The sequence below is a fragment of the Parasteatoda tepidariorum genome, chromosome X1 (assembly GCF_043381705.1).
Source record: "Parasteatoda tepidariorum isolate YZ-2023 chromosome X1, CAS_Ptep_4.0, whole genome shotgun sequence".
Lineage (NCBI taxonomy): Eukaryota > Metazoa > Arthropoda > Arachnida > Araneae > Theridiidae > Parasteatoda > Parasteatoda tepidariorum.
In genome coordinates, this window is record NC_092214.1 from 46,814,168 (window position 1) to 46,840,563 (window position 26,396).

The following is a 26,396-nucleotide window of genomic DNA, read 5'->3' on the forward strand; positions in this document are numbered from 1 at the left end:
CCAGTTGCCATTCAATTACGATCTTATTCATCGAAGATATACTCTTTGTGAATTTTATTAATTGTATGTTTAATAAATATGAAAATGTTATGAGTATTAATAATATTAAAATTACTTTATTTCACTCCTTTTTTCTTAAAATTTTTCCTCAATTTAGAAGTTATTCTTACAGTGTTTACCATGTCTTAAGAAATGCTTTACATTTATTTACATTTATTGTATCAACTGTTTTTCTAATTGTTTTAAATTTTAATTTTTGAAAAATTGGCCACTAAATTTAAAAAGAGACGATGCAAATGGTCTATGGAGAGTAACAAAATTTCATAATTTTGCCCAATACTTAGACCTATTTTTTTGTAAATTCTTCCCGATGAGTAGTACACAGAGGAAAAAAATCGGGTTACTGTATGATAATGTCATTTCTTCTTAGAAAGAAAAAAGAAACAGAATTTCGATTAATGAAAGCCAAAACATATGGTATTAAAACCACTCTCATTTGGTAGTTTTTCCGATTATATGGCAATAGTAATCCGGAAATTCAGGTTTTCAAAATTACAGTTCTTATTATCGCACATTTAGTAAAAAATACAGTACTTAAAAATAATTTACCAGAATGAATGACTTCAATGCCCTGCTCTTAGCTATACTAATAAATTACCAAATTATAACACATCTATCAAATTTTATCACATAATATAAAGCTGAATTTTGTTGAAAATTTAACCAAAATTATACCCAAAGCTCTGTGGTAAAAAAATAACCAAGTTCTCTGGTGTTCACATAGAGCGAGAAGCACTGTAAATGTTACCGCATTCCGGTAGTTTTGACCATACTTTTTTTCTCAGTGTACTTAGTGGTAAGGAAAAAAGGGTTTTTTCAAATTTATAATTATGTGAACTTCTAATAATATTAAATACGCAGACTGTGATAAATATTTTTAATCAGCATTTTAAATAAACATCATAATCAAAGTTATGTCAAATAGCACTTTCATCTATTTTTTTTTAAATTGCAATCAACTTTCTATTCAACGGAAATAAAAAATCGAAACTTTAACGTTACAAAAGAAAAAGAAGAAGCCAATGCCAAAAGAAAAATAAAATTGTAGCCAAAGAAGCCAAAATAAAATTGTAGCTTTAGACTTAGTAAATTAAACCGCAGTTCAAAAACGAAATGATATCGTTTCTTATATTGTTCATCTATATTAATATACAATCTACAAACAAACTCGTTGTCAGAGTAATTCAATTATTAAATATGAAGTTTAATGATTATTAAACTATCTTAATACTTTTTTCCTATTAAGCATAAAATTGCCTCAAATAATGGCTTAAAAGAACAGAAATTTCTTTCACTGTTTAAAATCATTTTAATAAATTTATTAATTCCTTCAATTATATCTAGCATTTAAAAATTTAGGATCACTAAATCAATAATATTTTATGAGTTAATACAAATTTCAGGATAGATCAAATAAAAATATAACTATGAATATATTTTTTTACCTCAATAAGTGTTTCAATCAATAAAAAGAATGTGTGTTAAGAATTTCTTCCGCTCGATTTAAATTTCATTACTTCGAGAAGTGTTTGATTTTGTAATCTTGTGGGAATATTTTTAAGAAAATAATGTCAACATTTTTTAAATTGAAGCTGGTAAACTTGTCATTCTAAGCTAAAGTTTTGGTGTATTTTACTCTAAAGAAACTGAATTGTTTAAAGTTTATTTTTATTTTTCAACATGATTAAAAACCATATTTTTATTTTTAAGCATAATTTCAGCAATAATTTAAACAAAAAGCAACTTAAAATTCTTTTACTGGGTAAAAACATTTTATTAAGTTTATTTACGTATTTTAAAATTTTTCAACTTTATTTCCAGGTATTTGGTGAAAGTTATGAGAATGTCAAAACTGAAACAATATGAAAAATTTTATTGCATAATAAAGTTTTTAATGCCTACTTTGAGAGAAAGGAATGGTTAAAACTATTAGAATGTGGTATAAGTTATCGTGTTACTGTCTGGTAAAATTTACAGTAAAATATGGATTTGTAATAAAAGGTGGATTTATAATATAGTGGTATCTTACAACATGGCATAGAAATCATTGATTAGGTCAAATTTAGTTTTCGTTTTTATATTTTTTACTAAATGTGTAGTAATAACCAGTTTCAGAAACCAAAATTTTAAGTAAACCGTTAATGTATGAATTGAAAAATTACTAAATGAATGGCTTAAATACTGTATATTTTGGTTCTATCAACCAGAATTATGGATTTGTTTTTACCAGAAATATCATTACTATACAGAATGGATTTTTTTTTCTCTGTTTAATATTGGAAATGTATAATTTTAATATTTTCTTTCAATTTACGACTAGAATTTTTTAAGCTATCCGAATAGTTTTAAGCAGAATTTAGAACATAATTCTTGAGGTGAATAATGTACCACTATTTTTTTTATATTCTTAACTGAGTGACTCTGAAAGGAAAATTTTGTTTAAAAACACAAATTTTTAGTTAAAATAAGTCTGTCTTTGGAACTGTGTGTAAATATTATCCCATTTCTCTGGGATCGTCTTTTTAAACTTCTCAGTATTTTTTTCTTTTTTTTAAAAAAAAAAATTGTTATTAAACAAATGGGGGAAAAATTAACACTCGATTTGAGCTATATGTGAGAAGGACAGCTTACATAGAGTTGGTATTAAGGGAAAATTGCAATTCAGTCCCAAAAAAACTTAGAGCTCAAGCTAGCCCGACAACAAGATAACCTACACTCAGAAAAAAACCTCTAGATTATGGTAAAATTTATTGTTTTTTCTGGCTCTATTGAAACACAAAAGAAAACATTGAAACATAAAAGACGTTAATTTTTAATGCAGCTTTTGGTGATGAATAAAATAACAAATAGAATTTAGTTTTATTATCATACTGCTTAGTAGCAAATTTGAAAACTAATCTACTGGATAAAAAATTTGTAGAATTTATTACCATTGCTATACCCGGTATAAAGACCCCGACGCCTTAGGCAAGAGGTTCGCGCGTTTTCCCGTTACGACAGTAAGGCATGAAACATAGAACTTTTTTTACGATTGCCAATTAAAAATTTGTACTTCTGTAGTTCTGTTCCGGAAATAATACTTCTTTTGTGATGAAGTAACTAATACATCAAATCTATAGAGAAGCCAAAATATTTCATTCAATGGAAGCAGATATGAAAGTTTGTTGGTAATATTATTTTTTGTTTGTGTTTAAACATTTTTCAGCAAAAATAATCAGCGATTACACAGTTTTTAAGAAATTCGGATTTGGATGGAAATCAACAACATAATCTTTAAACCGTATGTATATGTATTAATTATGTTTAATACTTAAATATACCAAAATACTTAAATATATGTATTAATTTCATACAAGTAATAGTTACCATTTTTTTAGCAAAGAATTTGCAGATGCCAAGAATTTTTTTTCTTTTTTGCACAATATTGTGCCACAGATAAATTTTTGTCATTTTTATTAATAAAAATATTTGTTTTTTTAGCAATAAAAGAAGTACTTAAAGGAAAAACGTGTACCATAAAATATAAAAAAAAGAAAAGATGTAAGAGAAAAAAACGTAACAAAAGACACTGCAAAAATTTAAAAAAAAGCAAATAAACAATTAAGTAAAAAGATCGAATCACAGCTAAGATCGAATTACCGATATTGTAGACGATTGATACATTGGTTTTACCACAGTGTGAAAATGGGTTTTTCAGAATTGAGCAAAACTGTGTCAAAATAACTCAAAAACAGTCGATTTGCTAACTCCATGTATTCAAAACTGAAACAGCATTTACTTATTTTGGAGTAATTTCATAGTCTCAAAGAGATGCAATCATAATTTTTCCTAATTTTTCATTTGCTTTGAAAACCATTTCATATGATTTACTTGCCGTAAAAGAATTTTAAAAAAAAACTGACAGATATAATCAATCGTTATAATATAATGAGGTTCTTTCTGAAGTTCGAAAACAAACTAATTGCAGATTCAAGAATATTTTATTTTAGTTTTGTAATCATTTAGATCAGAATTAATAATATCAATAATTTTACTCAATTTGAAATTCTAATTTTGTCTTAATTCAACTTTTTCATCATGCATTATAAAATTAGATAAAAACCAACTGCAAGAAAGTTAAAAAAATAATTAAAGCAAATTAAAAAACAATTTTTAACAAAAAACTTGTTTTTTAAATGGTATAATTAATTAAAAACAATTTTTCCTATTTTTAATTGAAAATGCTCTTTTTCTTTTCATTTTCAAATTAGAAAAAAAAAATTCAAATTTTAAAATGAATTAAGAAATTGCTTTGATTCCCCAATTTTTGCTTAAATTCAATCCAGATCTATGAATTTGTTTGATTCATTTGCTTCGATTTTATTTATTTATTTTTTATTTTATATTTGGTTAAAAAGTAGAATTAAAAAAATGAAGAGTTCCTTATAGATATATTCAAATGAGATATGCAACACTTTTTTACTTTTTAATCAACAAAATATTCTTGAAACAAATAAATTATAAAGGTTTACTTTACTAATAAAATTATAAAATTTAGCCATAAATGGTGATAAAGAGTTTTTAGAAATAATTTATTTAATTTGAACATTAATTTTTATACTTGTAATTTATGTTAACTGTTGAACACTACCAAATAAATATATAAATAAAATACGCATTTCATGACAAATTCCATGGTTGGGGACATCGCTGAGAACCAATTGTTGGGGAACTCCTCATGGGTGTCAAAACGAAATATGACTTTCAACTGCCCTCCCCCCTTTTTGTACTATAAAAGAAGGGGGGGTAGAACTTTCATAAGTGTTGAGTGTAAGTATGAGAGATCAATACGGGAGCACATATCCATGCGCACGCATGCATTCAAGCCGTCCGGACCAGCCGGACTAAAGTAGGGGGAGCAAGTCGGCCGGACTTGCACGATCGAACTCTCTTCAGAATGCTGGATCTCATCCTGGAGAAGAACGTGGAAGGGTGTGCTTGCAACTTTTCTGTGACGCCTCCTTCGAAGAAGTTGGGAGAAAAGTTTGTCTTAAGTCCTACCGGCGTCAAATTTGAAAAGCTCGGTGTGACATTTGATTTTTGTCGCGACTGACAGTGTCAGAAACTTGTGTCAGGATGTAAAATTGCGATTTTCTGACAAAGTGATGAGGTAAGAAATAAATGTAATGAGAATTATGATCTCAAGCTTTTTATAAACTTTAAAAACTTTTCCTTCTTTTCCGGACGGTGTATAAAAAATATTATAAACTTGTGGTTTGGAAAGGTAAGTAAACTTTTTATTTTTGTTTATTCTTTATATAAATTAGTATTCTCACTTTAAGGAAAATTGTCATGAGTATCAGTTCTGCTTTGACGTTATGCTTATCTTTGGTACGGTTCAATAAAGAATAATATCACCGATACGCTTTGAAATATAACCAAATTGTAAAGAATAGGAATTAAGTTACTGCTAACTTTAAATTACATGATCGGAATATATTTAAGGTTAACAGATTAGCTTTTACTAAAAAGTGAAAATTGTGGTCGAAGAAAAAGTGTCAAAATTTTTAAAGCATATTTTGTACTTGATTTTTAAAACAATCTTATGAGTAAAATTAAGAAAAAAATTACGTTATGTTTTGGCTACATTTTTCAGTATATCAGTGATATTATCGTAAATATTTTCATGAGCCTAAAGCTATCAAAAGGTAAGTTTATTTTTTAAATAAGAGTAACAAAAGTATGACAGAAAAAGTAAGTTTTTAATATTTTAAATAATTTATAAATTGGCAGTTTAAATTACAAAAAATACTGTTTAATTACATGTTTTCTTTTTAATCTTAAAAGTATTACAATAAATAATAACAGTATATGGGAATTGAATTAATTTTCCGTAAACAAATATTTTATTTACTATAAGTAATAAAAAAACTTTAGCAAAATTTATTTTAAGCCCCTTAGCCTTTAACTTTCAAACTATCAAATTTTTGCCTTCTCAGCATTTTCAGAATTTTTAAATAAGATATAATTTAACTCTTGAAATTTAGCTAAAGTAGTTTTATTTAACTTTAATAGAATTTTTTTCTTTACAATTCAAGACATTGCTAAATTTCATACAGCATTAAATAACTCATATTTTAGGTTTACAGGAAATACTTTTGAAGTTATTCTTAAGTACTACTTCTGAGGAAGACGCATACTCCGAAACAAAGCAAAAAGAATTATTCTGGATAAAAGGATTTAGAGACATTTTTGGAACTTTATGTTTCGAAAACTTTCACTTTTTGGGAGGAATGGTAAGTTTTTGTTCAAACTTTTCAATTGTAATTTAAATAATATACCGTTCATATGCTGATGTTTTACCGGAAATTCTGATTTTTAAAATTATAGTTCTTATTATCTTACATTTAGTAAAAAATACAAAACTGAAAAGTTAGTTTAACTGAATAAAACGCTTTCATGCCATGCTGTAAGGTAAGGTTAAAATAACCAAGATTTATCACATATTATGAAATCATATTTTATTGTTTATTTTACCAAAATCATAACCAAAGTGCTTCTGTAAAAATTACTGAGGGTTTGGGTGTTCCCTTAAAGCCTTAAATAAGGTAATTTTTACGATATTATGGTAGTTTCGACCATATTTTTTTCGCAATGCGTTAATAACAGAAGTAAATTATTATTAAAAAAAACAAAGCATTCTTGTATCGGTATGGGGGACATTGAGGTTAAGGCTCCAGAACTTCGTGAGAAATAATGGTAATCAAAACTAAGCACTCATTGCCAGACAAGCTGGTACTCATAGATCTGAAATTAGACAGATCAGTTTGCTAGATATATCAATCAAAATTCATACTATTTTGACATCTGTCACATTCACAACTTTTAATCAGCCAACGAATTCTATCTGCGTACACTTATAAAAAAATTATAATCGCAACTTTATTTAAACTATTGTCAGATACGTGAAAATTTTTGTGGAGTTTTATTACGTGTACAATAAACTAAAAATAATAAAACTATATACAAAGTTAAATTATTAAAGAAAGTCACTATTAAACCTTGTGCAGTTAGAAGTTTGATAATCAAAATGAATAAAAATATAATTTTTTCATTAAAATTGAGAGTATTCTAGCTTAAATTTAAGACCACATTGTTTTAAAGCATATTTAAAATTTTAAAATTTATAAAAACAAATCAAACAAATATGCTATCAAAAAAATGTAAACCAAATTTTATTCTACAATAGCCTTAAAATTATGTAACATTAGTGCTTCCATAACAGCAAAATCGAAAAGGCTTTTAAGATTGGAGCTGTTGAATGGGATAAGTTAAAAACATTATTTTTGTTATTACTTTTGTTCCAATTTAAATACCACATCCCCTTGATCTGAAACAAAATAATTTTTTATAAATTAATAAAAGGCTTGAATTTAAATTATTTTGTCTTCGTTTTTAGCACTTTGACGAAGAATTTTTACTAAACATATTTTCATGCTTTTTTCATTACTTTGCATTAATTCAGATCAAAATAAGTTGAAAATACTAGTAGCATTTTAATAATTTATGGTAATGAAATACACCATGAAGCACATGCGTCTTTTTCTGAGTTAAAGGTAAAATTTTCCAAGCATGGTTTACTTCCAAACAAAGAATTTTCACATTAGCACTTATTTCCAGTTATTTAGATATAACGGAAACAGTTATTCATCTTTGAAATTTATTTAATTTACAGAATCAATTATTGATAATGTCTTGAATAGGAATAAAAAAATTAAAACTGCATTTTTTTGGATTTTATGTTTTTGCACAAATATAATTCAGATAATCTAACAGAGGTTTTTATTAACTATTAAACTGATTTATGATTTAAATATACCAAAATGTATTTTTGCTTGTAATTATAACTTCAGAAAAAAATATAAAAGGGACACTGGTGGCCCATCTGTATCAAAAAGCAAAATATATAATATTTTTTGAGCGTCAAATAAGTATTCAATTTTACTACGCATAAAATAATGGTTGGAAAAACTGTATCAAGAATAAAATAAGTTTAATGATTTTTTACTACTAACTTAGTGCTACAATTTCAAAGCTGACTCCTAAGTGACCCAAAAAATAGTCAGTAATCTAAGAAATACTCTCAAACTCTTCCTGATTAAAAAAAATTTAATGAAATACCTTAAAATATAAAGCTTTTATTATATTCTAATTAGAGTTCATTTGAAAATAAGTAAGAAGGTAGTTAACTTCGAGCAATTTTTAAAATGCTTGACTTTATATATGCTAAGTGTATAGGGTAGCTGTTCTAATATTCGTAAGCGCCACTGATATTTTGAAAAAATCAAAAAAGCATAGAAACAATAAAGATGCCTGTTATTTACAACATACATAAAACTCCTTAATTCCCTTATATGGAACATCAAAAAGTCAATCAAACACTGCCAAAGTTTTTCCATTAGTATTAAAATTATTCTCAAATTCACAACACAGAAATGTCATGTTTGTCATGTTTTGTTATCTGATAAAAATCATGTTTTTGAAACATAAATGAGAAAATGTAGTATCATGTTGGGAAAGTTAATTTAGAGCATTGCAATTTAGATTAATAAGTGCAGTTTATATTGCAGAGCTTGTTTTTCATTGAGCATTAATTCTTATCTATAACAAAATTTGTCAAAAATTTAAATCGCCTTTAAACTTTGTTGAAGTGTGAATTTAATATGATTCCCGATTTAATGCTCACACACACATAAAATATTATGTAACGCCAAAAGAGACAAAAAGATCCAGTAGCTAGTTTAACGAATTTAAAGTAGCTTGAAATTGACGGTCTGTACCTAGATACAAAAAATAAAAACTTTTTTATTAGAAGGGTTGGAAAAAAATTGACAACTCGTCAAAAAGATTGGAAATTAGGAAGAAAAATTGATAAATTTGTTCTCTTTATGGAAAAAAGGTTTTTTTTTCTAAGTTGATAAAAATTAATATTAAAATAAGTTATCTGTCATAAATATGTAATTTTTCATGTATATTTTTGTGACTCAAATGAAAATTCTGAATCTATGCAGTTGCTAAAACTAATTTACGCTGAATCTTTAAAAAATTAGAAATTTTTATTACAGCAGAACGCATTTGCATCAGATCTGTTTGATTAAGCGTTACGCGAAGAAATAAATTTACACTATAAAAAAGGTGTCTGCAATGCAAAAATGTAAATTGATAAACCTTTATTGTATGATACTGTATTATATCATCATTTTTTTACATTATTTAACTTTTTTCTAAAGGAAAAAATAAATACGTAGTTCAGATGTTTTTTTTTCTAATTATTTAATGCATTAACCTATTTGATATAACGTCTTTAATCATGAACATATTGATAATTACCATTCGAAATGCCATAATATTACAAACAAGAGTTATACTCTTTGTATCAAAATATTTTAAACAATAGTTAAATGTTATAAGTAGAGAAAATATAAATTATATGTTATATTTAAAAAAATTGAAATAAGAGTTAAATGTTATTTACTAGAAAAGGTCAACTAAGTGTTATGCGCTAAAAGATAGTGCATACAGTTCTAAATGTGCTAACTGTTGTATTGCACAGTACATTGTTCTCTTTATCTGCTTTAGAAACATATAGTATGAATAAAAATTTTAAAAAAGTACTCAAAAATAATTTTCAAGCTTCAAAAATCATTAAAGCAATTTGCATACTGACAAATATTAATAAATATTACATCCGCAGTCTTTATTTTTCCTTTTATGATCTTTATCACCCCGCTGTATGAAATGAAATATTTATTGACAAAATATAAATATAAAAATTAAAATAAAGCTCAAAAAGCATATTTCATATTCAAGATAAGGTTATTTTCTCTACCAAAATAAAAAGAAATTAAAGTTGTGCTTTTCTTCTCTAAAAATAATAAAAGCATCTTCATTATCATAATTAATGCATTAAAACTTGAGTCTATCTCACATAGTTGATTTAAACAGAACTGCACATTGGAATTTCGATGATTATCATGTTGTAATCAAAACATAAATTATGAAACGTAAATTATGAAACATAAATTATGAAAATCTATCTCGAATGTGAAACAAATACGTTTAAAAGTTGGTATTTAACATTTGACTTTTAACCTATCCTATCTACCCTATTAGGGCTTAAAATATTCCTTTACTGAAGTTTTCGAAATTTCTTTGACACTAAATGGTCATTATAAATATTTGACAATATTATCCTATTAATAAAAAGTTTGACGAAATATCAATATCTAGAAATTCATAATTGTATAAAATTGCATCAAATCTCAACAATTAGATATTATTCATTTAGGTACTATTTAGAACTTTAATAAATTTGAAACTCAAGTCTTGAGGCATAAATATTTCAAAAATATTTTCTCTAAAACAGAAAAGAGAGACAAATTTCCTAGCCTAGCATTCATACAATGAATTTATTGATATAATATTTAAAAAAAACTTAATGGAACTCATTAAAATAAGTAATTCAAAATTCCCTTAGAAATTTAAACCCATTAAATCAATATTTGTTAATACTTTAGTACATTTAAATTGCAAGACTACATTTGAAAACATAAAATTTATTACTTTATAGCAAAATGTATTGGCTTTGGCATTCATTTAAGAGCAATTTAAAAATAGTCGAGGTTTTCCTTTTTTCATGATCAACATTAATGATCGACTAGATTAAATCTCAGAAATATTACATTTGTTTCTTTCTTTGAGCAATTAAATTTTTTTACTTTCTTAAGCAAATGTTGCTTTACGTTTCTGAGATGATAAAAAAAACCTCGTAAAAAACATAAATAAAGTATGGGAGACAATTCTTTCTACCCAAGATATTAAAAAATGGAGAATGAGAATAAGTGAATGTTTCGCAAAAGTTTTATTCTGATATATTTAGCACAATTGCACTTCTGGGATTTCTTAAATCATTCAACATTTTATTTATTCGTGGGATTTTTTATCATAAGAAGATTATAAAATTATGAATCAAAATGGGATTTTTAAAAGATAGACTTTTATTAAAAATGACTACGATATTGGTTGCTTAAGAATGTTTTCATCTTTATAGTAATAAATTGAAATAAGTGAATTTTAAATATATTTTAAATATATTTATGAATAGTAATTGCAATATATTTGTAAAATTCTGAGTAAAATTGGAATTTTTTTTAACTTTATCTTTTATTAAAATTGGCTATATTGATTACTCAAGCACTTCTTCATCTTTATAACAATAAATTTACAAGAGAAAATTTTGCATACATTTATAAGCATCAATTTGAATGTATTTAGGAAAGTATGAGCAGAAGTAGGATTTTTTAAAAATTAGAATTTTATTAAAACTAACTACTAAATTGTTTACTTAAGCATTTATTTATTTTTAAGGTTACTCAAGTGTTTATTTAATTTTTATGAACTAATTTTGAATACGTTTATGAGCAGGAACAGAGCGTAAGGAAAAAAAATTCAATTTTTGTAATATGTTACATATATGAGAAGCATAATTCACAGTTCTATGATTTTGAATTTATGTATCAAATTTTCTTAATAGTGTGTTACTGTTAATATAGATTTCTTATTGAGAAGGGTAATTTAACTGGAGATATAATTTTTTTCCTTAAATTCTGATTAAATATTATACAATTCCGCTGTTAGAGAATTTTCAACTTATTCTAATAACAGATTTTGAAACTGCTGAATTCATTTTAATGATTATAAATGTTTCATAATTGTAATAATTACGTAATAAATCTAATCACATCAATGATATTATATCCCAGTAAAAGTTTAACAGAAAAATTTGAACATGTTTTCATTATACCTTTAGTTATTTAAATATAATAAATAAAGGGTATTCAGTATATTTATTTTTCAAACCGTTTTACCCATAATGTATTATCTCAAACAAATTTCACTGAAATATTTTTTCCTTCTTGATTCCTCAACAAATCTTTCATTTTAGCTCTTTAATGAAATCAGTATTACTTCTTAAGTTAGTATTACATCTTAAAGCTAGACATTTTTGAAAATTAAAAAATAATGTTAACTGCATTTTGAAATTAGTTTTTAGTTATTAAAATTTCATAGTTAACAACCTAATAATCTACTCTTTGGAATAATTTGAAACTGCTGAATTCATTTAATGATTCTAGATGCTTCATAGTTGTAATAATTACATAAGAAAACTATGATAGATTCATTATTTTAAAATTACCAACAAACTATAATAGAGGAGGCGAAATTATCCATTATTCAGGAATAATTTCACTTGAAACTAAGTAGAAGAAAAATGATAGATTTGATACGCTATTTAAAAAATATTAATGTTTCTTTAAATTTAATTTTTTACATATTAAAATTTTAATTCGACATAATTTAAATGATTGTGATATTTTCCATTTAGATTTATATCCTTTACTTAAATTATAAAATTCTTATATTATTAATGATTTTTCAAGAGTGAACAAACTGGGTCGAAACTTAATGGTGGTTTGCCCAACTCAAAGGTGTTTTGATTCAGCATCAATGCAATTTGGCCAACAGGGATCAAAACTTGCGCAGCACTAAGTAAATGCCCACAGGAATATCATAATCTGTTATTGTGTATAAAGAAATATTAAATAATAGTTGTAATTTATTTACGTCACACTAGAGCTGTACAATGGACTAATGGCGATGATCTGGGAAACATCCCTGATTATGATCCGAAGATATGCCATCTGAATTGTGATCCTCCGCAGAGGGGATGACTCCCCCGCTTTGGTAGAACAAAGACCAGCGAGCACTTTACAATGGAACATTTTAACGAAGAATACCGAGCACTTTGGCATGGTTTAGTTTGGTGATCTACTGAAAAGCATGCCTTATTTCAGTCCACACTGGGACTGAAATATCAAAATGAAAAAAATAATAACAACGAATCTACAGATGACACTTAAAAATAAGAACTAAACTTTTTTTATATGAGTGCAGTTTGAATCAGTAAACTTAACTGTCTGAAAATAATTCTGTTTTTAACTTTTTGAACGTTTCTTGGTTTTCTCGTAAATATTTTGTTGGAAGATTTCCTTCTTTTTGTTCTTCAAATTACGCCTTTTCTTGACAACGATATCTGTCAAAACATTTAATTTGTTCCAATAAATCAAACTTTTCTCAAAAACTTTTATGTAAAAATTTTTAAAAAAAAACAGTAAAATGTAAAGTAATAGAAAACAATAAATATGCTGTTGTTTAAATAAGGTAATCTAAGTGCACGGAGTGTTTATGCACGGAGTATCTAAGTGTACTTTTTTCTATTTATATCTTCTTTTTTTTTTTTACTTTTTTGCATGAAAATTATAAAAAATGTAATTTTCTCCTAATTTTACCTGAAAATGACTGATAGCAGAAAACAAGATGTTATTCTGCTTGATACCATGCTTCAATTTGGTGCACACGAGGAAAAGAAGTGTTAATCAAAAGTTAATGGTTAGTCGAACCTCCCATGTTTCCAAACTTTCTTATTTTTTAATGCAAAAACTAGCTGATATCACATGCATCTAAAAGTGAATATTGAGATATGTTACTTAAAAAAGTCAACATATTATCTCCGAATTCTGCTAATTATCTTTCATACTTCATTTTTTTTAAACCGAACAATAACATTTCTTCAAGCCGAGCAAAACTAACCTCAATCAGTCGGCAAGTTATAAAAAGACATAGATCATGGTTTCCAATTTCTAAATTGTATTTATGTTAAATAGACTAACACTCGAGACGAATTGAATAATTGGGTGCATAATTACCACGTCTCTGAAGTGTCAGCGTGCGGAGTTCATTGAATGACATGAAGACTCCGCCGATGAGTTGGAGTGAAACTCATTAAGCAAAGCGAAGGATGTCTACCCTGGCCTTGTTCTTAATGAGCGACAACACATTGAATGAAGATAGGAACTTAATGCAAACTCTTCTCTCTTTGATTGAGTTGGTCTTCAAACCCACTAAATAGCTGACTTCTGAAGATGACAATTCCATAGAGGGATTCAAAAAATTTGCTTTACAAATGTGAAAACACAATACTATGGTCTATCTATTTCTGAAAGCGTAATCTGTTGTGGTGAAGTTTTGATAATAGTTGTGTCAACAAAGATATGAAATATTCAAAACGCATCATTTCAAAATTAATGATTAGAAATATATTTATTTGGAAGATATAATGATAGTTAGTAAGTCTCTTGTTTGATATAAATACTTTTTCCTTTAAATTTTCTTTTTATAATTACAACATTTGGAGAATTACTTCAAGGTTTGAAACGTTATTATAAAAAATAATTATGCAAATTAAATTTTAAATAAGAATTTGAAAAATAATACATTAAAAAATCAATTAAGTTTCATGATCATAAAGTAAATATTTCGATCATCATGAAAATTCTTGCAAATTTAATTTAAAAAAGCTCTAATAGGGAGAAGCTATTTTATAAATAAACTTATAAAGAGCCTTTAAGATGTTTGAGAAGAATTCTTCAAGCTGAATTACACTGTAATTTACAGGAAAAAAACTGGCTACTGGTGTGCCAAAATAAAACCGTTTACTTCACAGAAAAAAATTCTACTACTCAAAAACGGATTTTTTGGCAGATAAGTACTGTCATTTTAAGAAACAAACTATGTTATTTAAATATAAAATTCTGCTACTTTAAAAGAAAAACTTCATAAAATAACTATGTAAGCATCGTGCTCGTATCGAGCCAAGAGCAGAATACACGTGACCTGTCAAAGTCGGGATTCGAACCCGGATCACTACATTGGCAGCCACGGAAGCTCGAGTGATTCATTACGAAGAAAAAATTTAAATTGTCTTTTTATTAAAAGTCTTACTTATTCGAAATCATATTTAAGTGTAAAATACTTTAAAACTATCTATAGCGTAGCTTTATAAAAATGTCCGGCAATTATACTAAGCGAAAAATTATGACGAAAACCTGATAGCAATAGGGTGAAGTATAAATCCGGCAAATGAAGTCGAATCGCAATTTCATTTATACGCTGTTCAAAACCATAAAATAATTTCTGAAAAGCATAAGCATCTATAGAAGTAATAGTAAATTGATTTGAATAAAGATAAAATTATCTTACGGTTAGCAAAACTGCATTGCGAAAAGTATAGAATTTGAATTGACAATTTTAATGCGTTTAACGTCAAAAAAGAGAAGGGACTGTGAAAAAAAGAGGAATTTTTGCAGAGAGTGGGGAATGAATAGAAAAAAAATTATCTGGATTTATCTTTAAACAATTTTTATTTTAAAAAAAATATGTTTTTTTTAAAGAATTTACTGTTATTTTTTACAGTGTACCAATTTAAATTTTTTTTATTATTTATTCAATTTGTTTGTGCCAAAATTACCTAGAACACACATTTTTTGACACATTTTTGCATGTTGAACTTTTTGTGTAGGTACAAATTTCCAAAAATTTAAAATTTAATAAAAATATAACTATTTATGGGTGCTTTTAAAGTTATCCTTAGTAATAATATTATTATTAGTTTATCATGTTTTTTTCTCAGGGTACTTATGAATTATTTGTCAAACTATCTTTCAGGACATTATAATGATTTTACATAAATTATATATAAATTTATTTTAAGTAAAAGCTGTTTCAAAATTATTTTTTGAGAATGTAAGCGTTAAGTAATTTTAAATTATCTTTCGTGATTTGATTTTCATATAAATTAAAAAGAAAAATACAAAGAGCTCCATTTATTACATTTCCATTTAATTGAGAGTTTTCAATGTGTATTATTAGTTATTTTTAATAAAACTTACAGATTAAAATATGATGAAATTTCCAGAAAATTTGTCCTTAAATTCTTTCCATATATTACGTTTCAATATCTGAAATTTTTAAATCAAATATTAAGAGATTATACAAGAGCTTGTGGACATAATCCTTTTCAAGAAGTTATCATCAGTCTTTCTAAAGAACTTAGCAATTTATATCGATTTTTCTCCTTCAACTCAATGTTTCAATCCGGATATAAAACTAAAATCGAAGAAAACAACCTTTAAATCCCAAAGTAAAACAAACCAGGATTATATTCTGCTGTGTACATAAAAGAGCTTCGTATCTTGTCAAAGTGATGCATGTAGAGTAATAGAAACAAAGAAGAAAAATTATGTCCTCAATCTTGTCAACTACAAATGATTTTATCCAATTTCTCTAACAACCAATATAAAACTAAAATAAGGAATGAAGCCGGAACTCTTAAAATAAGTAAACAAAGTAAACAAAAAAAGAAAGTTTTTTTTTTATCTTTAAACCATTTATCACATGACGTCGTTTGTCATGTTCTCCAATATCTATCATTTATATTGGATAAGTAAGTTGCTTTTTAAAATAAATATACAAATCACAATTATGCCATTTTAGTATATTTAAAAAATGCACGTAAAATAATAATAATACGTGCATATTAAAATTACCTGCATAAAATTTTTTTCAATTAAAAACTTAGTAAATTGTATGGATATGGATTTATAGAAAAATAATAAATTTAATTCATTATCTGCATAAAAATACATAAAAGGCATATTCAGTTCGAACTTGTAATTTTAAGTCGTTTCGTTTTCGCATTGTAGCGCTCCATTGTTTCGTCACTCTTTATTATACTATTTTCTGAAAAATTTTAATCCTACGATAACCTATTGATGTTATATTATAGTGTTTTACTTCTAACCAATTAACAAAAATTGATGTTATTTTAAAGTAATGTAAAAATTATACCAAAGAATATATAAATTTTGAAAAGTTCAAAAACATGCACAGTATAAAAATTGACAACTTAAAAGGTCACACGTTGTGCTTCATTTTTTTTTCTAAAACAAAAACATAGTACTGAAAATTGATAAACAATTCTGAAAATCTGTTATTCTTGGTTCGTTTTCCCAACCCTTAAATTAAAGAGTCGCTTTGCAATAAAATATGCACCACACGTTTTTGCATAATAATGTTGTATAATAATAATAATGAAAGATTTCGCCAAATTCCTTATAGAAAATCAATTTGCATTTTATCATTCTTTACAATTATGCAACATCAGTCAATTGACACAATTCAATCAATCAATTGACATATAAGAACGCAAGAATAAGTTAGATTTTTAATTGCGAACACAGAAAATCGATTTAGAACTATAAATTTACAAATTATAAAGTAAAACTCTCTTTACCACAATTAACTCTTAAAACAATGAAAAACATTTTCAGTTTTTTTTTGTCTTACGAAAAGTTTATTAAAATACGATTTTAATTTGAAATTCTCTCCCCACATTTCTAATCATATCGTCATAGAATTTAGTTACATCTGTTACCTTCTGAAAATGAAGTTAGCTTCATCACCACTTTAATTACACTCACCCTACATTTTTTTATTATATCGTTTATTTTTGCATCATTTGTCTCTCGTATAAACTTTTCTAAGTTTTGAACTTAATATCTGACAGTTTAATTCTAAGAAATTAAAACAAATTTTTAACAGCATGCCTTTTTTTGCTGAAAATTCCAAAAAAATGAAGAGAAAAAATGCCAAGAATAAATTTATTTATCTTGACTTGATAACATACACTTTTTTTCTTATGATTAAGGTTCAAAAAATTAATTCTCGCACTTAATGTTAGAAAAAAAATCTTCAAATCTTCTGCTTATTTTAATTTAACTTACATATACNTCTTAGCTTTTACGTGATGTAAATAAAAAAGTGTATATATATATATTATTTTTTTTTTAAATGTAGTAACTTTTTGAATTTTGACATATAAATTTTCCATGAAAAAACACTCCATATTTAATCTAAAGATTCATATATGAAATATTACAATTTTAGAGATAAATTTATGTAGTTTAAGTCAGGTGACATATGTTTTTTTCTTTCTACTAAGAAGATATCTAGTAACTTTTTACAGTTTGAGATACATATTTTCCATTCAAAAAAGGAAAAAAAAGCTTTGTATCTAATCTAAATATTCATTTATAAAAGAGTTCCATTTTAGAAATAAATTCATCTATATTAAGTCAAGGATGCATTTTTTTCTTTTTTTCTTCTAAGACAATATCTAGTAACTTTTTGCATTTTGAAATATGTGTTTTCTATTAAAAAAACTATATATCTAATCTAAATATTCGTGAATGAAATATTTCAATTTTTGATATAAGTTCCTGCATTTTAGGTCGGGCATGTACTTTTTTCTTTCTTTCTTCTAAGAAGATATCTACGTATTTGGTCTAGTTATTTATTTTGCACATTTCTTTATTCAAAGGTTTTAGCTTAATATTTTATTATGGAAATTTAAGTAAACTTTTAAGAAAACTGATATTTTGATGAGATTAATTAACAAATTTAAATACTATTATGATTATTTGCATAAGTGAATAATATAAAACAATAATACATTAAATAAACTTCGTATTATCCGCAATATATGCATTGTCTTATTACAGTAAATCATCATGCTAAATATTGATTAACAGCATTTTGACTGATTCAAAAATAGCTTCGAGTTCAATAAAAACCAGTTAAATCGTTCCTTAAAGCTAAGTTTCGAATCACCCTTTCCCCGCCGTCAAATTCTATTTTAAATGCGATTTCTATTGATGATTTCAATTCCTGGGGCCATTTTATTTATACAGTATTTTCACCGAATCATTTTTTAGAATTTTATTTATTTATTTACTTTTTTGAGAGAACTTTTTTTTCCTCTTATTTTTTATCATTCGTACCTTATTCCTCCTCAGAGCTTCAAAAGATTATTTATTTATTTATTTATTTATTTATTTATTTTTAACTTAGAGAAAAACGCAAAAATCCATTCTCAACTGAAGTGAAAAAAAAGTCCCTCCGAAAAAAGAAGAGGAGGGATAAAACGAAATAAGGGAAAGGGAAAAACAGGACTAAAACACTTCGACGAAAGAGGGCGATAGCTAAAATTGAAGTGCTTCCATTTTCTCAAAAGGATTGAAATTTAAGTTAAAGATCGAATAGTCTTGCTATAGAAATAATAAAGGGTAGAGGAGGTGTGATTCCAAATAATGTAAGCTTTGAGGGGAAAGATTTAATGTTTAATCAAGCAAATAGGATTCGTGTCATTTCAAATGCACACTTCTCTAAGACGTGGTAAACGTGAGGGAATCTATAATGTTATTTAGTTACGAAATTCAAGCATAACAAAAAGTTGCAAAAGAAACTCGTCTCATTAGGCTAATGCAGCCCTAGGACTGAGTCAATTATTCATTAAAGAAACTCTGTTCCTGAGCAAGATCTTGGATTAGGCTGGAAATATCCTGAGTGTTTTTGCGTCAATAAAGTTATCTTGAAAAAGCTAAAAAATACATAGGGTCATTTAGTTATTTCTCCCACCCACATTTTTATGACTGCTCTTAAAACTATTAAAAGTGTACTATAATTTATAACACACTACTGATAAAAGCATGCATTTACAAAAGATATCCGCACATTATATTCGAAGAGTATTAATTTAAACATTATTTCAATTTAAATCCGACACTATAAAAATATGGTTTTTAATGGGTAGAAATGTTTCGCAGAATATATTTTAAAAGTAAAGTGTATTGAAATTATGTAATAAAAGTAATAGAGCGAACTTAACATTGTATTATCTTTGGCCCATGGAAATTTAAGTGAACAGGAACAGTTTAAAGTCAATTTATATAATATCAAATGAAATGTAATCAAATTAAATATTAGGAATGAATTTTTATAAATCAACAGTTGAAGATTAATATTCGATGTAAAAAGTTGCTTCAGTTTGGTTTAAGTCCTCAATATATGGTATTACTTTGATGTAAATCGAAATTTTATTTCAGTTTGAATCAAAAAAAAATTTTCGACTTAAACAAGGTATTTTGAAAACTCGTTTTACCATAATTGTCCTTATAAGCGATATTTTTTTTAAATAAGTAAATTGCCAGACTTTAGAAAAAAGAGAAAATTATCCAACAAACGATTATAAACAAGCACAAATTTCACAATCATTAAAAATTTTAATGTCAATAATAAAATATTCTGATGACAAATAAAATTTCCGACGTTTTATTCAACATTAAGAAACTCTCAATGTTAAAGCATTACATTGCAGTCAGCCCAACAATTAGGGGAAAAAAAGTTTTTTAAAGTTTAGAAATTTTAAAAAAGAATTGTTTGACTCCATAAATTTGATAAAATAAAACATAACATTATCTAAAAAACTCAATTGAGTTTCTCTAAACCGTAACCTAGTAAGAAATGTCACTTCGCTAGTTTAAGAGCGAATTGGATTTTTTCGTCTATCTCAAGGAGGAAAAGATTGCGAAAACGGATTCGACTTGGAGCTCGATAGCTAATGGGTTTATTAACGTTTTGTCAATAATGGAAAAACTAAAAGGGTTCCAAGTTTGATGAAATTATTAGTAATTGAAGTGACCTTTACGCTGTTCAAAAAATTGTTTATATGAACTGTACATAATTTTTTTCACTTGTAAGTATTTACTTTAGTCTGTGGGTCACATTCTTTGATCTAAATCTTGTAACTTTCAAAAATATGACAAGTAAAATATGTGAGGAGGAGTTAAAGATGAGATAATTTATTCAATTATTAAGTAAGTAATCTTTTCATTTCTATGCATATTTTAATGAAATAAGCTTCATCGATATTACTACTCATGGAGTTCTATAAGCTGCAAATTGATTAGTTGTTTTAAGTATTTTTACTTATATATATAGTTATAAGAAGAAGAGAAGCTGAAAGAACTGCGAATTGCGGCAAACTTGTAAAGTATTGCAAAATAAAACAGTGATGTAAACTAAATAGGACACAAAACTAAAATAGAAGTAAAAAAAAAAAAAACAACATTATAAATTTAAATTTAAATCAAATGTATTCTAGTTAGTTTATTAATTTACCCAATAAACACCCAATTAATCATCTTTTTACTAAATTATCAATTTATCTGTGATAAATTTACCCAACCATCAATCATTACCCAATCATTTTACCTAATTATCAATTCACGCGAAAAATAAATTAAATGGAAATAAAAAATTATTATTATTAAGCGCTAAAAACCTAATACGGAATGATAGCGTTAAATTTTAAAAAAAAATTTCTGTAAGAATTGAAAAACTGAAAACACAAATGCTTTGCTTTAAGATTGAAATTACAAAGTGAAAATCTTAAAACTATTAAAAGGATTTTCAAAGGAATCTAACCTACAATCAATCTTAATTACATGATATTTTACCTAATTGATTAAAACAACAAGTATAACTTAACACCATTATGGAAAGATCCTTATTGTTAGTCAAAGGCTTTCAAATAAATGAAACATATATTTTTAGAACTGTAACCTTATATTAAAGTATTATTACCTTCTTAATACCTAACTTCAAACAATTTGTTAAACAAAATCTTGTAAACGGGATTTTACGAACATATAATTACATTTGCCAAAAATACTGTTATAGGAAAAATATTTAGCTTTTCGGATTTAGCGTAAAATATTCTTATAATTCATTGCTTTTCAACCTGTATAAAAACTGCTCGAACAGAAATTGCAGACCACTATAGACTTTTTTAACGTTTTTACATGCAAAGTCAATTTTTGATAAAAATTCGCTTCTTTAATGATGAGCTTACCTTATTGTCTGGAATATTTATTTTATCTTCTAAACGTCGTTAAACAGTCTACCCAATTTTGGGTTTACGACTACCATTGTTCAACAACGCAACCTCGTAATTTGGACCCAACCCAGAAGACAAGCGAACTTCTAGATCAGAAATTGAGAGAAATTTCCCCTCGTGGAGGTTTTTTTTAATGGAATTAACCCTCATTTGCAGTACGGGGAGAGTAAAACCACCCACGGTCAGCCTGACGGCATAGGAACTCAAACCCATTATCCGTCTACCACAGAAGATATTTCACGTCAGCACTGTGGTCAGTTCGAACAGGGTGTGGAATACGTATTGACCAGCAATCGCTGAGATTCAAAGCCGGTTCACCTCAATCGAAAGTGAACGCACTATTCCCAGAACCAACACGCCTTTCGACAATATTTAGACACAATTAAACTTTTTTCATTAAAATAAAACAACAGTTAATTTGACTATAATTTAAAATACAAATTTCATATAAACAGAGAAGGTCTTACCAATTTAAATTTTAGTGTGGAGATCAATGTTATGAATAAAGTTCAGTAGAAATGATTATTCATCCAAATATATTTCTTTAAGATAAATCAAACTAAGAAGTATTTAATAGTAGTAATTAGTAAAAGATCTTAGATCATATCTACATATTTATAAAAACCTTTAGACTTTTACGCTTATATAGTATACTTCTGAAGCAACAGAATACTAATTACGTAGCCAAAGATAAAAATTTTCTTATAATGAAATGTCTGGAAAGATAATAGGGGAAAACCATAATTAGTTAGTTCTAAGTGCAGTCTGCATGTTTTTCAACTTTTCCCGTGACTGTTTAAAACTAATTTTTCTTTTGTAACCGAAAAAAATCGTAAAAGTTGGAAAAATTCTAACACCTTGAAAATACTAAAACCTGGTTGAAATAAGTGTTTTGTTGCGGAGATGACGCGACAAAATATTAACTTGATTGTTCTTTTGCCACTTAATATATTTCAATGTATTGTGCGATAAATAAATAAAGTTGAAATATTTGAAATAATTGAAAATTTTGAAGCATTTCAAACTTTGTTAAACCGTACATACATTGTTTCTAATTAGTAATTACACGCATATTTAACATGAAATCTCAATTCATCGATGTCTATAAATATGAATGAAAAAAAATTACAAAAAAATAAACTCATTGCACATATATATATATATATATANATATACTTATATATATATCATATGTAATATATGACATATGATATATATATTTATATATCATATGTAAACCACATCATCTGCTGATTCTGTAATACGTCACAAAGTTGTCGAAACTGTACCATTTCAACTAAGTAATTAATTGAAAGGGTACAGTTTCGACAACTTTGTTAGTTAATTAAGTATTATTAATAAAACCAATAAGGATTTTTAAGTATACATATTAATGATACTTGTGACTATATGAATTCCATTTCCCTTAAGCTTAGATTGGCTTTACAACACAATTTACAAAAAAACCTGTATAATATATTGTAAATAATAAATATTTATTTTGTGATAAGATCTATCCAAAAGAATATTTAATGTACTTAAATTATTTAAATTAAAATTATACATACATTGATTTTACATTTAAAATTAAAGCAGTTATTTTCCCCTCCAGTGATATTCTAATTTCTAGAATAATTTATGATGCGTAACACTCTGCGTCAGCGAACGCTCTTAGATAGATCCCTTTGCATTTAACTCTTACTCACATTCAGCACTGACTAAATGCGTTTGGGGTTATAATTACACGAAGCTCCTTGTCAGTCATTATACCAAGTACCACTTCATAATAAAGTGCGAATTTAGCCGAACTTTCATTATATTTGTGAAATGTTGCTGACTTAAAAGATTCCTTAGTTATTATGCACAATTATATCGTCATCTTGTAGCTCCTCGTCTTGAATCAAATTCCCATCGTTTCCGTTAAATCAGTTTGAACCAATTCGATCATTTCCATTTATTTGACAAAACAAGTTCGCAAAGTATGATTTATTGCATGCGTCGGAAGATGATTATTGAGACATAAACTTGGGAATGGTTGCTATATTGATTTGAAATTCTGATGTGAAAGCTGATAAATTATCTTTAACGTTTACTTAGAGTAAACTATTCGGAATTTGTAATTTCAAAGCTTTTATTACATGTTTAATTAGTATCTACTGTTAACCCTTGTTTCATTAAATAATGAGTATCATAACTTATTTATGCGAAATTGGGAAACATAATTTATTTTAAAAGTTTATGAAGGAGATTTAGTTTATTAGAACGTAATTATTATTGTAAATTATATGAGAATTAATGCTTATTAGAAATATTTCAAGTTTGTTAATGATATATTTGTTAGTATATATATATTAATGAAAAGAGCAATTCAAGTTAACAGTTAATTCCCCATGTAACAGATCATAAATTATAAGTATAATATAAATCAAATATACGTAAATTATAAATTCTTTCTTTGTTTTATTACGTAACTTAAGATTTTTTAATTAATGTTACAAAAAAATTTCTTAACAATAAAAGTAACAATTAAAAATACGTGCTTTTAAAGCAAGTAGTTTTAATTGTTTAGAGCAGTGTTTCCCAAACTTATGACTTTTATGTACCCCTTCTAAATTTTTCGTAACACTGTGTACCACTGATAAAAAAAATGACTGTATTTTTTACTATAAAAGATTGCACAAAAGTTAAAAGTCACACCTAGCTGTTGACACCACTAAATATTAACTGCTAACTTTTCCAAAAGTAGCCAATAGAAAAATACTTAATCGTAAATTTTCATGGCTAGCTTTGTTTTTGAATAAAAGTTTTTAAAACTTTTGTTCGTTGCAAGATATTTCTCATAAAAACGCGCACCCCCTCTAAACTGTTCCCGTACCCCTGGGGGTACGCGTACCACAATTTGAGAAACACTGGTTTAGAGTATCTTAAACAAAAAATCATGACAACTACTTTACACCAAAATCAGTTTAGTTCTTATTGTAATCAAGCACCAATGATTATTCTAAGATAAGTAAAATACTAAGAATTCCTCATTACACTTCTTTTAGTGCAAAGTCGTTGCCACCATTTTTGACATACAGTGGCACCGAAATTTGTGACATGATGATAAGATATAATAGATGTAAATCAACCATATGCGCATCATATATTGAACACTGAAGATAATTCAAATTAAGCAAACTAATTAATTTTACCAGAACAGATCGGATGGAAATTAAATATTCTATGACTTTTTAATATAAATGAGAGATGTGTGTAAATCATCTTAGAAGATCATTACTGTAAATACTTTCTTACTATATCGGGATGACAAGAAAACCAGACTATTTTCAAAAACCACTTCACTGAGTAAAACAATGGTCTAACGATATATTGGTGATACATAATCGTCTAAATATATTATATATAATAAAATTCTAGCTCTAAGGGAACACCGAATGTCTCGGGAATTTTTTGCCGAAGCTCTTGATGATGATTCGTAACGATTTTAGTTAATTTGACAATAAAATATAATTTTATAATATGTGATAAAATCTGATAAAATTGGTAATTTTATCATTAACATAAAAAAAAACATTGATTCGGTTAAATTTACTTTTCAGTTTCGTATTTGCTTCTAAATATGTTTTAATAAGAACTATAATTTAAAAAACCAGAATTTTTGCTAAACCGTTACTATATGAACAGAAAATTTGCCAATTGAATGTTTCTTAAATAATGTACGATTTGGTTCTATTAACTACAAAATAAATCTTTTTTTTTACTATAAATGCCGTTAACATACTGTACGGTAATTTCACCAGAATCCCTTCCTCCATATAGGTTAGCCGGATTTTACTCAAAATCTCCAATTTTTCCCAAATGTTTCCAGAACAAAAAACACTTTTAAAAATTTTACTAATCTTCAGTAGAATTGCATAGTTTGCTCAAAACATTTTTTTTTCAAAAAAATATTGCTGAAATAAAAACAAATTGAAAAAAAAGTTCTGCTTCCTTTTGTTTTAAACAACCAATTACATCACAATTTTTAATTTAAAAAAAATTATATTGCTTTAATATATATATTTTAATAAACGATTGGTTTTAAAAAATGGTTCAAATCAAAAATCAACCTGTTTTTTTTCTGAAGAGAATCCGCCTAACATTAATTAATCCTAATTTATAAAGGCGGTAGAACAATTACTAAGACTATTTTTTAAAGTTATTAAACTGTTTCTCCTTTATTGGACCTAGTTTGACTCAGAAATAAGTATGTAATAATCGTTTTTGTTACGATCTAATTCGAGAAAGGATTTTAAAAAATGACAAAATGTTATTTTTGCATCAGTAAAATAATACCAAAAAAAGGAAGTTTCATTTTTTTTCACGTGAAAAATCTCATATCTTTAATATATCTTCAAATCTTTTCATACATTTATTCAATGATCTTTTCATTGTTGGCAATTTTGTATTTAATATGTTTTTAGGTACCGAGAAAGTCAAATTGAGAAACATTCATTTTTGACAAGAGGACGTATTTTAATGTCTAAATGACTACAAATGCCGTATGACTCAAAGAATAATGATAATAATAATCTTAAAAAAAGAAACAAATCAAAATGAG

The 26,396-nt window shown here is 26.3% G+C and overlaps 2 protein-coding genes across 6 annotated transcripts in view; one reads left to right on the forward strand and one right to left on the reverse strand.

Moving 5' to 3' along the window:
- LOC107448563 (uncharacterized) overlaps positions 1 to 26,396 on the reverse strand; it is a 181,557-nt gene that overhangs the window by 40,733 nt on the left and 114,428 nt on the right. The window lies entirely within an intron of this gene.
- LOC107448561 (protein artichoke) overlaps positions 4,969 to 26,396 on the forward strand; it is an 89,494-nt gene continuing 68,066 nt past the window's right edge. For 2 of the 4 annotated variants that reach the window (XM_016063809.3, XM_071187828.1), the window contains exons 1-2: positions 4,969 to 5,209; positions 6,181 to 6,335. The gene's annotated coding sequence lies outside the window, so the exon portion shown is untranslated. Of the gene's footprint in view, positions 5,324 to 6,180; positions 6,336 to 26,396 lie in introns of all 4 variants that reach the window. The other 2 variants (XM_071187829.1, XM_071187827.1) reach the window with 1 other exon arrangement.